Below are 17238 nucleotides of genomic sequence, written 5' to 3' on the forward strand. Positions count from 1 at the left end.
TGACCTGAGGGTGCAGGATGCCAAGGTGTATACTAAGCTCAAAGCTGAAATCCTAGCAAGGCTAGGGGTTACCCTAGCTGTCCGAGCGCAGAGAGTCTACACATGGGAATATGATCCTGACAAACCAGCCAGATCACAAATGTATGATCTCTTCCACTTCACTAGGAAATGGTTGCAGCCTGAGGAGCTCACTTCAGCCCACATTGTGGAACGAGTTGTTTGTGACCGTTTTATCCATGCCCTGTCTGTGAGTATACAGCGCTGCATCAGGTACACTAGCCAAAAAAATGTGGATGAGTTGGTGTCGGTTGAAAAATACCGTTCCACTCTGGAGTGTAATGTCCGTGGTCGCTGACCACGAACTCCTTCCATCCAGTTGACGCCCTTCTCTCCAGAGATATCTGCACATGCGGCCGTCCTGTTCCAAAGTGACCACCAGGTTGCGCTCGTGAGCTCAGTCCAGACTTAAAGAGTCAAAGCACACACAGGTGGGAGATTGAGCTGATTGCTCCCAGAGCACCCTGGGCTATAAGTAGGGCTGTGCCCCTCCCTGCAATGCCTGAGCCTTTTTGTCTACCCTAGTCTGTCTGAGCAAATGGTCTCCTAGTGTTTCCCAGTTTCCAGTGTTTCCCGTTCCTGCCACCTGTAACCTGTATCCTGTGCTATCCTGGTCAAGTACTGTGTTCAGCTGAAGTCGTGCTGTGCTGTGTACCACGCCTATCCTGCTACACCACGCCTGGAGCCTGCCTGCTGCCTAGTCCCAGCCGAACCTGTCTTGCTACTGTCTGAGCTACCACAGGTACACTATACAAACTATAAACGGTGACCCGTGTTCTGTTGGCCAGCTGCCATAACGTCAAGGCGGTACAGTCCAGTGCATCCACGTACCCGTGACACAGAGGAGTACCTCCAGGAGTTACACGCCACATGGTCAACCCTGAGAAACAAAGGAAGACCATCTATGGGTAAGACTATTCCTTCTTCTAAAGGGGTGAGAATTTATCCTAAAGAAGTGTCTCCTAAAGTGGGACACACTCAGGTGGCAAATATGACAGGCCATCAAGTCCAAAAAGGGACACTTTACTTAAAGCCTGAGGCCAAGTAGTCTGTTGGCGTGGCAAAGACTGGGTCATATGGCTGCTAACTGCCCAGTGCTAGGTTAACCTATGGAATGTAACTTGGGAAAGCGTACACTACCGTTCAAAAGTTTAGGGTCACTTAGAAATTTCCTTATTTTTGCAAGAAAAGCACAGTTTTTTTCAATGAAGATAACATTAAATTAATCAGGAATACACTCTATACATAGTTAATGTGCTAAATGAGTATTCTAGCTGCAAACGTCTGGATTTAATGCAATATCTACATAGGTGTATAGAGGCCCATTTCCAGCAACCATCACTCCAGTGTTCTAATGGTACATTGTGTTTGCTAACTGTGTTAGAAGGCTAATGGATGATTATAAAACACTTAAAAACCCTTGTGCAATTATGTTAGCACCGCTGTAAACAGTTTTGCTGTTTAGAGGAGCTATACAACTGACCTTTATTTGAGCTAGTTGAGAATCTGGAGCATTACATTTGTGGGTTCAATTAAACTCTCAAAATGGCTAGAAAAACAGAGCTTTCATGTGAAACTCGACAGTCTATTCTTGTTCTTAGAAAGGAAGGCTATTCCATGCGAGAAATTGCCAAGAAACTGAAGATTTCCTACAACGGTGTGTACTACTCCCTTCAGAGGACAGCACAAACAGGCTCTAACCAGAGTAGAAAGAGAAGTGGGATGCCCCACTGCACAACTGAGCAACAAGACAAGTACATTAGAGTCTCTAGTTTGAGAAATAGACGCCTCACAGGTCCTCAACTGGCAGCTTCATTAAATAGTACCCGCAAAACGCCAGTGTCAACTACTACAGTGAAGAGGCGACTCCGGGATGCTGGCCTTCGGGGCAGAGTGGCAAAGAAAAAGCCATATCTGAGACTGGCTAATAAAAGGAAAAGATTAATATGGGCAAAAGCACACAGACATTGGACAGAGGAAGATTGGAAAAAAGTGTTATGGACAGACGAATCAAAGTTTGAGGTGTTTGGATCACACAGAAGAACATTTGTGAGACGCAGAACAACTGAAAAGATGCTGGAAGTGTGCCTGACGCCATCTGTCAAGCATGGTGGAGGTACTGTGATGGTCTGGGGTTGCTTTGGTGCTGGTAAAGTGGGAGATTTGTACAAGGTAAAAGGAATTTTGAATAAGGAAGGCTAGCACTCCATTTTGCAACGCCATGCCATACCATACCCTGTGGACAGCGCTTGATTGGAGCCAATTTCATCCTACAACAGGACAATGACCCAAAGCACACCTCTAAATTATGCAAAAACTATTTAGGGAAGCTAGAATTCTATCTGTAATGGAGTGGCCAGCGCAGTCACCAGATCTCAACCCCATAGAGCTGTTGTGGGAGCAGCTTGACCGTATGGTACGCAAGAAGTGCCCATCAAGCCAATCCAACTTGTGGGAGGGGCTTCTGGAAGCATGGCGTGAAATTTCTCCCGATTACCTCAGCAAATTAACAGCTAGAATGCCAAAGGTCTGCAATGCTATAATTTCTGCAAATGGAGCATTCTTTGACGAAAGCAAAGTTTGAAGGAGAAAATTATTATTTCAAATAAAAATCATTATTTCTAACCTTGTCAATGTCTTGACTATATTTTCTAGTCATTTTGCAACTCATTTGATAAATATAAGTGTGAGTTTTCATGGAAAACACAAAATTGTCTGGGTGACCCAAAGCTTTTGAACGGTAGTGTATGTCATTGTTTGCTAAGGCTTCTTATACAGTTCAGGTGGACAGTATGACCGAAAGACAAGTGTGTCCGGCCAAAATAGAGGGATTTTCTGTAATGGCATTGCTGGACTCTGACCGACTCAAGACCCACCGGTTGGGGGTTGTGTGCATTCATGACGACACTAAGGACTATTCCACTGCAGCGCTAACAGTGGAAACTCCTTGTGGTTCAGTGAGCCAAGAAGTGGGCGTGGTTAAAAGCTTGCTACACAGTGTGATAATTGGCTGTGATTTTCCATTGTTCTGAGATTTATGGGAAAATAAGAAGCACATTGTGTGTGAGGATAAGCATAATGTAAGTGAAACTGTTAATGCTGTAGCACTGGTACCAGGGGAACCTGATCATTTCCCTTTAGAAGTCTTGGCTGGGGACTCAGAGGAGACTCCGTCTGAAATAGGATTTTCTAACTTACAAGTTTCTAGGGGAATCTTTGGTACAGAACAGCTGAAGGATCCTAATCTAGTGAATGCCTGGAAAAATGTCAAAGTAATTAATGGTATTTCTCAAGAACCAGACAGTGAGTTGCAGTATCCCCACTTTGCCATACATAATGATTTATTTTACAGGGTAAAGAAAACCGAAACTGGGTTTATAGAGCAGCTTATTGTACCCCAGTCTCCTGTCCGATTAGTATTGGAACTGGATCATTCAAATGTTCTAGGGGGACATTTAGGGGCAGAGAAAACAAAAGAGCGTATTGAGCGGAGCTTCTTCTGGCCAGGCCTCTATAAAGCTGTGGAGGATTTTTGTCAAACTTGCCCAGTTAATACACCTCGGACACATTTTCGTAACCCTCTAATACCGCAACCTATAATTGAGGTTCCTTTTGAGTGCATTGCTTGTTGGACCACTTCCCAAGTCTGCCAGGGGCCACCAGCACATCTGAGTGGTCCTTGACTATGCCACCCGTTATCCAGAAGCAATACCTCTCAGGAACATGTCGTCTAAAGTTATTGCAAAAGAACTGTTCCAAATGTTTACCCGTACAGGTATCCCAAGAGAAATTTTAACAGACCAGGGGACACCTTTTATGTCTAAAATTACTAAAGAGTTGTGTCGGCTTTTAAAAATGACCCATTTACGTACTTCAGTATAACATCCCCAGACAGATGGTCTGGTGGAAAGGTTTAACAGAACACTGAAAGGGATGCCTTATTTAATGTTTTCAATTTGAGAGGTTCCACAAGCTTCCACAATGTTTTCCCCATTTGAACTTTTGTATGGTCGACATCCCAGGGGGCTTTTGGACATAATCAAAGAGACATGGGAGCAAGAACGTACACCTCACAGAAGTGTAATTGAACATATTGCTCAAATCCAGGACAGAATTGCAGCAGTTATGCCGATTGTCCGAGAGCATATGCAGCAGGCTCATGAAGCCCAGGCTAGAATTTAGAATAGGTCTGCAAAGGTCAGAACCTTTCAACCTGGCAACCAAATGTTAGTTTTTGTGCCAACAGTTGAGAGTAAGTTTTTGGAAAAATGGCAGGGCCCCTACGAGTTCCGGGAAAAAGTAAAGGATGTAAAGTATAAGGTTTTTCCTCCCGGGGAATATATCACGTCAATTTAATCAAACCCTGGAAGGACCGTGAGGTTCTTTTTGCTATAAATGAGCCCAGGGAGTTCGTTTACCAGACGTTCGTATCTCAGAAACATTATCTGCAGTCCAGAATCAAGAAAAAAAAAATAGAAGGACGTTTTCTGAAGTACCAGGCAGGACTTATGTCATAACGCATGACATTGTGTCTGAACCTGGTCAAAAGGTAAAACTGAGCCCATATCGAGTTCCAAAAGCCCAGAGCCAGGTAATTTCAGAGGAAGTAAAAAAAAATGATGTCTCTAGGGGTAATAGAAAAACCACAAAGCGGCTGGTCAAGCCCAATAGTACTCATTCCCAAACCAGATGGCAGTCTGAGATTTTGTAATGATTTCCAAAAGCTAAATGAAATGTCAAAATTTGATGCCTATCATATGCCAAGGGTCGATGAGTTGATTGAAAGATTAAGAGATGCCAGGTATATATAACTACTCTTGACCTCACTAAAGGCTATTGGCAGGTCCCACTAACTGAGGAGGCTAAGGAAAAAAAACTGCCTTTTCCACACCAGATGGCCTTTTTCAATATGTTGTTTTCCTATTTGACCTACCTGGTGCCCCTGCCACCTTCCAGAGGTTAATGGAATTTATTTTACTGCCCCACAAAGAATATGCAGCCGCATATCTAGATGATGTGGCTATCTTTAGCTCAGATTGGGAATCTCGTCTGACAAAGGTACAAGCAGTCCTGGACTCCATTCGGGAGGCTGGCTTAACCGCCAACCCAAACAAATGTCCCATAGGTCTTGAAAAGGCATGCTACCTAGTGTATAACATTGGGCGAGGACTCATTAAACCCCAAATTGACAAAATTGAGGCTATTAAAAACTGGCCTCAACCAGTGTCCAAAAAGCAGGTCAGAGCCGCCTTAGGGATAACTGGATATTATAGAAGGTTTGTACCAAATTTTGCCACAGTAGCGGCTCCTCTCACTGACCTTACTAAAGGGTCAAAGTCCACAATGGTAAAATGGAGTGAGAAGGCAGAACAGGCTTTCCAAAAGTTAAGAGATATTATATAAGAGACCTGTATTGATTGATCCCAACTTCCAAAAATTATTTTTGGTTCAAGCAGATGCCTCTAATGTTGGGATAGGGGCCGTCCTCTCTCAGGTGATTAATGGGGAAGAACATCCAATAAGTTACCTCAGCAGAAAGTTGAGTTCCGAAGAAAATAACTATTCAATTGTAGCAAGGGAATGTCTTGCCCTTAAGCCTTAAGTGGGCCATCGAGTCACTAAGGTATTATCTGCTGGGGAGACAATTCAGGTTAATTACAGATCACTTGCCATTATAATGGATGACCCAAAATAAAGGAAAGAATGCAAGAGTAACTAGGTGGTTTTTGGCCTTGCAAGACTTTAGATTTTATGTAGAACACCGCCCAGGATCTCAGCAGGGCAATGCGGATACGTTGTCACGTGTCCACTGTTTATGGGCACAAGGTGCTCCTCCCACAGGTCTGAGCAGAGGGGGAGGATATGTAAGGAAGTGACTAGAAAGGTCGTAGATGGTGTCTATATTTCACCAAGGTTTCTTTCCTATGCACGGTGAGGGGCTCCAAGTGTCATACAAAACAGGAGGAAAAACACATTGCTAGTTTGTCCCCATGTTGTGTGAAAGGTAAGGAACTTGGAGGTGTTGTATTGTCCTGGGTGGGATGAAGCCTCCATTCCCAGTCCAGTACCTGTTTTCCTCTGCATTGGCCTCATTAGTAAATGCAGCTCTACTGAGGCCTATTTAAACCCGCACTGCACTGTGTTTCTCTGGGAAGAGCAGTGTTGCTGCTCAGAAGCTGCGTACAAACTGAAGGTACATGTTGCTGCTATATTGTATGTAAGACAGAGAGGGAACTTGCACAAAGATTATGAATGGGGAATAGGGGGAGGTAAACCTCCAGCTCACCATTAGTTGTGTCTGGGGACAGACCGCGCCCGGATTCCCGCACGGCCAGCGGTAAACAACAGGAAGAAAATAGAGCCAAGATCCAGCGCTGGGTGTGAGTTAAAAAGGAACTCCTGTTCCAATTTTATTGATGTAACAAAAATTAAAAGGAACTACATGGGATAGTTCTGTGGCAGAGTACAGAGATGAGTGTTGGGTGAAGGATTGAAGTAAGCCCTGTTCAAATGTGCCATGCATGCCATGAAAAAGGACACAGACGTGTCAGAAACGCGTAGGCACATTTGTGTAGAAAATCCCCAAACTCAGAGTTAGCTGCGTGTGCCTGAGATGTAGCAGGAAGATGAACTCGTGGATGTTGGCCGTAGACTATGTAGAATGCCGTGGAATTAGTGGACTCACTTGTGTGGCTGTCATAGGAGAATTCGGCCCATGGAAGAAACTGTAACCAGTCGTCATGCTGCACGGAGATAAAGTGACGAAGATAATTCTCCAAAATCTGGTTAATCATCTCGACTTGACCACTAGACTGAGGATGGTAGGCCAAGGAAAAGTCCAATCTCACATCGAGGAGTTTAGAGAGCTCTCCAGAATTTTGAGGTGAACTGGAGGCCCCGATTAGACACGATATGAAGTGGCAAGCCATGCAGGCGGAAGATATGTTGTATGAAGAGGTTTGCCGGACGAAGAGCAGAAGGTAGGCTGGCTAGTGGGATGCAATGTGCCATCTTAGAGAACCGGTCCATCACCACCCAGACAGTATCGCATCCTGCTAAGGGAGGAAGATCTGTGACAAAGTTCATTTCAATATGCTGCCAGGGAGCGTTGGGCACAGGTAGGGGTTGGAGCAGACTGGCAGGTCTAGAATGGGCAACATTATTAGAAGCACAGACAGTGCAGGGGGAGACATAGTCCACAATATCTTTGGGCAGCGTGGGCCACCAGAAATGACGAGCTGTCAAGTCTCATGTTTAACGGACACCGGCATGCCCAGCCAGTTTGGAGCAGTGTCCCCAGTGAAGAACTCTCTTCTTGTCTGCCAGACGAACAAAAGTCTTTCCAGGAGGAATGTCTCCAGCTTGCAGGGGATTAGCGGCAATAATACAGGATGGGTCTAAGATATGTGGGGAGGTCTCCTCAGTGTCCTCTGCTTCAAATTACCTGGACAGGGCATCGTCCCTCACATTTTTGTAAGCGGGCAGGAAGTAGAGCAAACTGGAAACGCGCGAAGAACAGCAACCACCTGGTTTTTAAGGCTGGTTTAGCCGTTGAGCTGTCTGATGATAGGTGAGATTCTTGTGGTGGGTGTATATCCTGATGGGATGAATTGCACCCTCTAGCAGATCCATTCCTTCAGTGCCAGCTTGATGGTCAATAACTCCCGATCCCCATAGAGTAATTGAGCTCTGCGCAAAAAAAAAAGTCTTGAGTAATAGCTGTCACGATCTGTGGGTGTGTGGACCCACTAGGCCGCACCTCTGTAGCGGAGAAGCAGCTGGCCAAACAACAGTTTATACAATGTCCTAGTACAAGAGTACCTGTGATAGTCCAGACAGTAGCAGAGGCTTAGGCACAGATGGAACTTGAAGGTAGATGATGCCACAAGTGGCGGATGATATCAGGCGTGGCAAATGACACCAGACGTGGTGTATGACAGCAGGCGTGACAGGTGGCACAACACGACTCCAACACTCTCTAAGGCTCAGGAACAAACACCGCACAGAATACAGGATCAGGGTTGCCAACCTCCACTTCAGAAATTTCTGGACAACTGAGCTAAAAATCACGGACCGACCAAAATTTTTATGAACACGTTACAAAATCATTGACCATGCAGTGTGCTAGGAGTGACTCACCAATCACAACCCCGCTAGTAGCTTTCCCGTGCTTACTTAGGTGATATTTTCGGAGTCGTTCACTTTCCCTTTTTTTCCTCCGTCCGGCCCAGACCACTGTGAGGACTTATTCCAGCCACGACTAGTCTCTGAAGAATTTGACACACAGATATGTAGGTTTCTCGCTTTTCCAGCACCCTCCACACCTATATTCCATCCTCTATACCAGGGGTCTTAAACACACGGCCTGCGGGCCGCATGCGGCCCCTGAGGCCATCATTTGCGCTAGTTTAGGCTCTGCTCCAGGACTCTGTGGAATCCCTTGACATCACGGTCCATATATGGACAGTGATGTCAGGGGCTTCCCCAAGCCAGAGTCGCAGAGCTCTAGTAGTGCCTAGTAGTAGGGACTCTGGTTCTGGAGTTCCCCTGACATCACTGTGCATATATGGACAGTGATGTCAGGACAGAGCTGTAATAACAGGCAGAGAGCCAGAAGCGGCTCTGCTCCGGGACTCCAGCAGAGTCAGTGGCTTCCCCAGAGTTCCAGAGCAGAGCCTATACTAGTCCTCTCATCTGGGTCACCGGCTCTGTGGTTGCCCCTCTATGGACAGTGTCGTCAGGGGCTCCTCCAGCAGAGGAATCCCCGGCCAAAGCGACGGCAACGCACTGGCTGGGTATTCCACTCCTAGAGGGAGCCTCAATGGAGCGATCTACTGGGGTGTGTGTGTGTGGCACTATCTACAAGGGGTGTGTGTGGCATTATCTACAGAGGGCACTAGAGCATTATCTAGGGTGGGTGTGGCATTACCTACAGAGGGCCCTGTGGCATTGCCTACGGGTGGGTGTGTGACAGTATCTACAGGGGGCACTATGGCACTATCTAAAAAGGGGCTTCCCAATCTTGACATTCGTGTGTCTGTCAAACGCTGCCAACTGAGCCACAGGACTGCATTTAGCGACATTTAAACTGGATTGTTAAAATAAGCACGAGGTGAAAACTCGCAAATTTCTGGTAAGTTTAATCCTAGCGCTATTATTATAATAATGTAGTATGATTATAGTAATGTAGTGTTATAGTAGTTCAAATAACATTGGTTAAAAATTTTGTAATGCATTAAATTTTAAAGTATTGCAGCCCGTCAACTTCAAATTTTTTCTATATGTGGCAGAGCTTGAGACCCCTACTCTATACAAACTTGTAATCCACAGTGTTCCAGATAGTATCAATGATCCCTCAGTTCTCTACACAATAAAAGTGCCCCATCAGTAACTGTGCCCCTGCAGATAACGCCACACACAGCTCCCCCTTCTAAATAGCGCCACACAGCCCACTCTTTCTAGATAGCAGCACACCGCTCCCCTTTATAATTAGTGCCACCCGCCCCCCTGTAAATAGCGGCACACAGCTCCCCCTTGTATAGAGCGCCACCAAGCTCCCTCTTGTATATAGCACCACACAGCCCCCCTTGTATATAGCGTCACACAGCCCCCCTTGTAAACAGCGCCACACAACCCCCCTTGTAGATAGTGCCACACACAGCTCTGTACAATCTAAAGAAGGCCCTATCTACAAAGGGCCCTATCTATAGGGGCGCTACAGGGGTCCCTATCTACAGGGGACAATATTTACAGAGGACACTATGGGGGGCACTATCTACAGGGGGCACTATCTACAGGGGATACTATCTACAGGTGACTTTACAGGGGCCACTATTTACAGGGGACTCTGGGGGGCACTATCTAATTTTGACTTTATGAGGAGCACCATCTACAGAGGGCTCTATGGGGAGCACTATCTGCAGAGGGCTCTATGGGTGGGCACTTTCTACAGAGGACTCTATGAGGGGAACTATCTACAGGGGGCTCTAAAAGAAGCACGATCTACAGGGGGCATTGTGAGTATTACTATCTACAGGAAATACCTAGAAAAAAAGAAACCATGCACGGCGCCACATAGTGCAAGATCACATTGGTTGGTTCAAAGAATATAATGCGAGGAGAAGCAGTTATGCTCACCTATAGCAGTTGTGCAGTTTAGGTACAAAACTGATGCAGGCATGTAAGATGTTTGAATCAGCTGCAGCTCTCCATCCAAAAACCGATATCATGAAGATGGTACCGCCGTAGAACAGTGGGAAGTAAAAAATACTATGGATATGTAGGAAAGTGCTACTGACATAAAGGATAAATAAAATAATATAAAATATTGATATTTTTACACTGTAATTGTTGAAAACATACGGCTCACGTCTTATAAACGCATACAAATACGATTAAGGCTCTGTTCACATCTGCGTTGGGGTCCCATTCTGATGTTCCATCTGAGCTTTCCGTCAGAACGGGACCCTGAGCAGACACAAACTAACTTTCCGTTTCCATCAACATTGATTTCAATGGTGACGGATCCGGTGCCCATGTTTTCGGCTTGTCTCTTTTGTGCCGGAAGCAGCACCGGATCAATTGCTTCCGGCAAAACGACGGATCCGGTGCACAAAGGAGACAAACGGAAACCATGGGCACCGGATCCGTCACCATTGAAATCAATGATGATGGAAACGGAAACCTCTGGTTTCCGACGGTGTCAGTATGTGTCTGTTCAGGGTCCCGTTCTGACTGGAAGCTCCAACGGAACGTCAGAATAGGACCCCAACGCAGATGTGAACAGAGCCTAACTAATTATTTTAAACAAAAAAAGCCAAATCAGCAGAAAAACTGCCAATGATGTACATCATCAATGAAAAAATAGTAGTCAGTGATGGGCATGTATTAGAGCCAATAGAAAATAAAATAAACAGTCAGTGACATTATAATAAAGAGAGAAGACACTAAAACAATAAAAGGGGAAATTATATTGCAAATGAAGAATATGTGTCAGTGCGGCAAGTCAATAATATGATCAAGGAGACGGACAAGAGAAAAACACAAACAAACAAAATAAGCCGTAATAGATCGCTAAATGGAAAGCATAGTCCGAATACAGAAACAGTTATTTAGTTACGAGATAGAGTAGAATTCATTCGGACAGGCAGAGGTGCTGAAGTGCAAAATAACGGAAATGTGAGGACACGTACAGCCCGTAAGCATCTCCATTGGTATGACAACCAGGGAACTATGGAAGCTGTGACGGGTCAAAAGGCTCGCGTTGGACAATTCTGCAGCAACAGAAGGGCCGTAATGTAAGTGACGGGGAGTGAAACAATGTATCTGGGTTGAGCATCGAGGAGGTAACCAAGCAAGGTAAATATAAATATACAAGAAGGAAGTAAATTACATGTGGTTAAAAACATTGGTGGGTACAGAAAAGCGTACAGAAATAGAGAACCCATGATATCATGTAATAACACTGAGAAAAATGAGTCAGGCACTACTATTATTGAAAAAATAGAAAATATTAATTTTATTATGACAATTAAAAGATGAGGACCTATAAAAACTACAGAGGATCCAAAATAAGATCTGTATAGAGACCATGTATATAATAGTGTTAGCACCACAAACAATAATAATGAATATAAACATGCACAGTGCGTATTATTCATAAAAGTAGAGCAGGCATTAACAATTTTTAACTGGGCACATGCTGCGTATCTATCTTGACAGGTAAACATTTACTGTGTATATTCACAGAAATGCTAGGTCATCAGCATATAACGAAAATGTGGTCACAGAATAAGGGGATGTGACCTGACATAGTAATCGAAAACAGCTAGCCTAATAGACAGCATGTATCGAACCTCCAAAAAAAATTAGAAGACTTTAGCACAGCACAAAGCATGCCTTACCCATGGATGTGGGGTATAGTCAGATGGCCCAAAGATGAGACAGCGTCCCGAAGCGCATATCGCAATATACAGCTTTTTCAATAAGAACGATGGTATGGTTGACAAAAAAACAAACAATGAAAAAATCCACATGATAATTATAAAATACTAAGAATATATAAAATACATAGATGCGATAAATATACATGTATGTATTAAAAGACAGGTGGTATAGTAAATTGGGAGGGTAGTCCTAAAAAAGAAATAGATGAGTGGGTGTGGTCAGTGGTGGTTAGGAGTCCTTCAATAGAAGTAGTATCGGCAAGTTGAGTAGTTTCAATAAACAGAGCGGGGTTCCATTATATGGATGAAATCAATGGGGATTGTGTGGGGAATGGGAGATTGGGTGGTTAAGTCCAATAATGAGGATGAAAGATGTTCTGCTCCAGTCATTTCAATCGAATCATTGAAATGGGGCAATAGTACAGGTTGGGACAATGGGGAATGTACTGGAATATTGAGGATTTTGAGACGTGCCTCAAGTTCAGAGGGTTTAAAGGCATTCATGGGTATTGAGCCCATATTAGCAGGTACGATATTGGTTTTGTTTGGAACCAGCTCTACAGCTTCGTCTGGTGGTTGTGGTGTGTTTTTGTATGAGTATATCTTTTTGCTGGGTATAATTTATTTTTTTCCTCACTTGTGCCTTCCCATTGTTCTGCACAGTTTGACGTTTTTGCACATATTTGCTTTTTCTATTTGTGCACTTTCCTATCTTGGTCCTACTGTACCAGATATCCACTATAAAGAATTGGCTAGGCCATTAATAGGGTATCTAGGGTACAGGTCTTTCACGATTTAAATGCTGCAGTCGCTATTGACCACGGCATCTAACGGGTGTGAGGGTTTAGCATCAGGAGAGGTTGGTTTCTTAGTAGCCAGAGACAGGGACACCGTGCATTAAAGTTCATAACAGGGCTTTGCCTGTGTTTTATTCTTGTCAAAGAAACAGCCTCTTGTACAACAAGGCAAAATATAAAATAAATCCTGCTCGTCTGAGCACTAACTAAACAAGATATTATCTAACTATACCAAGTGCCTTCCTACCAGGCACTGGACACAAAGTAACACAGGTCTTTACTCACGTAGAATACAGGCTACTCCAGACTTAGTAGTCTCCGGTCTGAGTCTGAGTCAGGGGTGAGACTGACACACACTGTGTCTGCACCTTTTTATACACAGGCTGCAGGTGCAGCTTATTGAGCAGCAGCCTTGTCCTACAAACAGAGATGGACTAGGGATTGGGGAACCCGCCCTGCTCTTCCCCAATCCAACTCCAGGCCCTTTTTCCGGCTTTTCCTTAAGCCGAGATTGGAAAGCTAGAGCTTTCTATTGCAAAAAATACTCATTCCCTGGAGCCTAGGATACATATGACAGGATTCTAGGGGAAATGTACCTTCCCTCAATGACTTTACCTGTCACTGTCTCACACGGGTTAAACGAGTGTGAAGTGTCGGCTGTAACATACAGCCGACACCCACTCCATACTTCCCCTACCCGGCTATGACGTAGCCTTACGTCAAATGTTGGGAAGGAGTTAATAGGTTTATTAGAAAATTTACATTATTGGGACATTTTGCTAGAACACCTGCTCCTCCGTCTCAGAACTGCCTTATTGCTTACCATGATGTGTTTGTTACCTGTCACAGTTGATGTACGCCCTAAGTCCAACTTTTATCCCACACATCATCGTGGGTCTGCTCTAGAGACTTTCTCCACCTTGTTAAATAATGAATTCCAGACACTTGACCGCCCCAATAACTAACACAGATAATCTTACATCTTAAAAGCATTAAAATCCCTATCTACCAATGAGTCCATTGTAAGGCTTCGTTCACATCTGTGCCAAGGTCCCGTTCCGACGTTGCGTCAGAGCTTTCCGTCGGAACGGGACCCTTACGGACACAAACGGAAACCAAACGTTTGTCTCCGTTGTGCAAGGGTTCTGTAGTTTTTACGGAATCAATAGTGTAGTCGACTAGCGTAGCTACACAGCGATTCACAGTAGGAGCAAGGAATAAAGGAGCAGCGGCGTATAAGTGTCGCTTATCCTTCAAAGCCGCCGATCAGATGTTTTGAAGGATCAGCGGTGCCCATACGCCGCTGCTCCTTCATTCCTTGCTCCTACTGTGAATCACAGCAAGAGCAAAGAATGATGGAGCACCGGCATATTACTAACTTTATTTTTTTTGTTTTACAGGTTCCGCTGGACAGTTTGGACTATGTCATAGATTCGTTGGACTACTTTGTAGATTCTTTGGACTACTGCGATGATCTACTCTAAAATGGTAAAAGAGGCTTTTGTGGGGAGGTTTTTATTTCAATAAAAAATATTTTGTTATGTCTGTTTATTTTTTTTATTTTTTTTGAAACATTAAATTTTTATTGAAAATAAATTTTCCATGAAAATGTACAGATACAATTGATACAATTGAGTAACGATTGATTCACAATCTTAGGTTAGGTAAGCCTATACAGTATCAGCTTCATTGACATCAAAAAGAAGAAACATTGCATGTGGTGCAAGCAGTATCGTACATTTAGATGGACTGGAACAAAAACAAAAGAGAACAAGAAAACCAAAATCTATAAACCCTGGTAATGTGAAATAAACCTGAGATGTCAGTTCCACTGACTTATAGAATTTTTAACATCTATAGGAGGTGTTAGTGTGAGTTTTATGCTATCAGGTCTTGTGAGAAATGGTAGATTGGTTATATTTACTCTTAAGCCACACATCCCATCTTTTCTGAAACAAGTCAGATTTTTGGACTGCGGATGCAGACATACATTCTAACCAGCAACTATCATTCATACTCCGATCAATATCTCCTATCTTGATGCAGGACTTTTCCTTCCAAGTGGAGGCTATTGAACGCCTGGTGGAAATCAGTAAGTGTTGAAGAATGGTTTGAAAAGAGGCTGGAAATAGATTCAAACCTATGGATAGAAGCGCTAATTCCGGCTTTGGTGTGATATTTGAGCCATAAAGCTCAGAGAGCAATTGGAATACTTTGAGCCACACTGTGTTGGCTTTTTTGCACTCCCACCACATATGAATAAAAGTACCTATATGACTATCACATATCCAACAATTGGAGGACATAGTCGGGAAAATTTGTGACAATCTATTTGGAGTAAAGTGCCATCTATAAAATATTTTTCTTGCATTTTCTATATGGTTGGCACATCTAGAATGTGTCGTAGTAGCCATGAGGGCGGAGGCCCACTGGTCATTAGTAAAAGATAGAGCTAAATCCGCTTCCCACAGCGTTTTAATATGACATAATTGATCCGAAATAGGAGTATTAAAAATTTTATAACACTTAGAGAGACCTTTATCAGATCTATTTGAATAAGTAATCCATCTTTCTAGTGGGGATGGGGAATGAAGGTCTCCCGGAGGAGGGGGGATTTTTTGTAATGCATGTCTGACCTGAAGGTATTTGTAAAAGTCCTCGATGGGAATATTGTATGTATTTTGCAATTCTGATAATAGAATGAAATCACCATTATGCCACAATTTGTGTAGTTTATCCAACTGTTTTTCCTTCCAGCTAGTAAGATCGAGATTAGGAATTGCGATTTCCAACACTTCCAAAGAGCTTTTATAAATATTCATTTGAATTAGGTTCTTCTGGTGGGTTATAATAGGCCATAAGGATAATATGGCTTTTATAGTGGACAACGGAGATCTAGGTACATATTGTAAATGCGAGACAGCGAGTAGAAAGTTTTTAAGGTGGGGAGTTTTCAAAGAATGCATTTCTATTTGAACCCATCGTTTGGACTTGTCATTAGACCACAGTGAACGTAATTGGTCCAAGATAGCTGCTCTGTAGTATTGCAGTATGGAGGGACATCCTGAACCTCCCATTTTCGGGTGTAAATACAGTATGTCTGCTTTGATTCTAGCTTTCTTATTGTTCCAAAGAAATCTGAGTATCAAATTTTGGAGTTGTTTTAGGTACGATATGGGAATAAAGATTGGCATATTACGAAATATATATAAGATTTTTGGAAGGATTATAATTTTTACTGCCGCAATTTTGCCCAGCCACGATATACCTTGTGTTCGATGGTTGGCTATGTCTAGCTTGATTGTATTCAGTAAAGGAGAAAAGTTAGAGTTAAACAATTTTGATGGAGGGAATGCGAGTTTAATTCTTAAGTAAGTCATTTCTGATTTAACCCATTTGAATTGAAATCTTTCTTCTAGAAGCTTTTTTGTTCTTTGGGGTATCCCTAGATTAAGAATTTGGCTTTTGGATGTGTTTATCTTGTAGTATGATACACTACTAAATTGTTTTATCATTGAGGTAACTGTCTGTAGTGAGGAATCAGGATTTGAGAGAGCAAGTATCACATCGTCTGCGAATAACCCTATTCTGTGGTCTTCTTGGCCTACTGAAATCCCAGAGAGATGAGGTGAGGATCTAATGGCTTGAGCAAATGGTTCCATTAATAGCGCAAAAAGAAGAGGGGACATGGGACATCCCTGTCTGGTGCCATTTGTGATTTTGAAAGGAGCGGACATAAACCCAGAAGAGTATACAGTTGCAGTCGGTGATGAGTATAGGGAGTGTATTGCTGATAAGAAGGAGCCCTTGAAGCCAAATTTCTGTAGGACCATTTTCAAATATCCCCAGTGGACTCTGTCGAAGGCCTTCTCCGCATCCAGAGATAGGAGCAGAGAAGGCGTCCCACGAGAATGCACAACGTCAATTAAGTCAACAAATCTCCTCGTTCCATCAACGGTTTGGCGACCTTTTATAAAACCTACTTGGTTGGGGTGCACAATGGAGGGGAGAATGGATATGAGTCTGTTCGACATCAGTTTAGCCATTATTTTAAGATCAGAGTTTAGTAGAGAAATTGGTCTGAAATTTGCCGGTGTATCTGGAGATTTCCCTGGCTTGGGGAGAGTGACAATTATTGCATGTAGCATCTCAGTAGGAGTGGAGCCGGTAGATACTATAGTCCTTAAACATTGTAGTAGATAAGGAGATAGTATGTGTGAGAATTTTATGTAATATTCATTTGGGAGACCGTCTGGTCCAGGAGATTTGTTGAGTTTTAAGGATTTTATCACCTCTGTGATTTCCCTATCCGATAGGTCTCTGTTCAGGATTTTTAGTTGGTCGCTGGAAAGTGAAGGCAATTTCATACCTTCCAAGAAGTCATTTATACCCTCTATGGAGGGTTGGGGAGTGTTAAAGAGGCTCTGTCACCAGATTTT

At 43.4% G+C, this 17238-nt stretch overlaps 1 long non-coding RNA gene across 1 annotated transcript in view; it reads left to right on the top strand.

Moving 5' to 3' along the window:
* Window positions 1-17238, top strand: part of LOC142742320 (uncharacterized) — a 102846-nt gene that overhangs the window by 47857 nt on the left and 37751 nt on the right. The window contains exon 3 of the long non-coding RNA XR_012881350.1: window positions 14200-14287. This is a non-coding gene — a long non-coding RNA (uncharacterized LOC142742320). The remainder of the gene's footprint in view (window positions 1-14199; window positions 14288-17238) is intronic.

The sequence above is a fragment of the Rhinoderma darwinii genome, chromosome 2, assembly GCF_050947455.1.
Source record: "Rhinoderma darwinii isolate aRhiDar2 chromosome 2, aRhiDar2.hap1, whole genome shotgun sequence".
In the NCBI taxonomy this organism is placed as follows: Eukaryota; Metazoa; Chordata; class Amphibia; order Anura; family Rhinodermatidae; genus Rhinoderma; species Rhinoderma darwinii.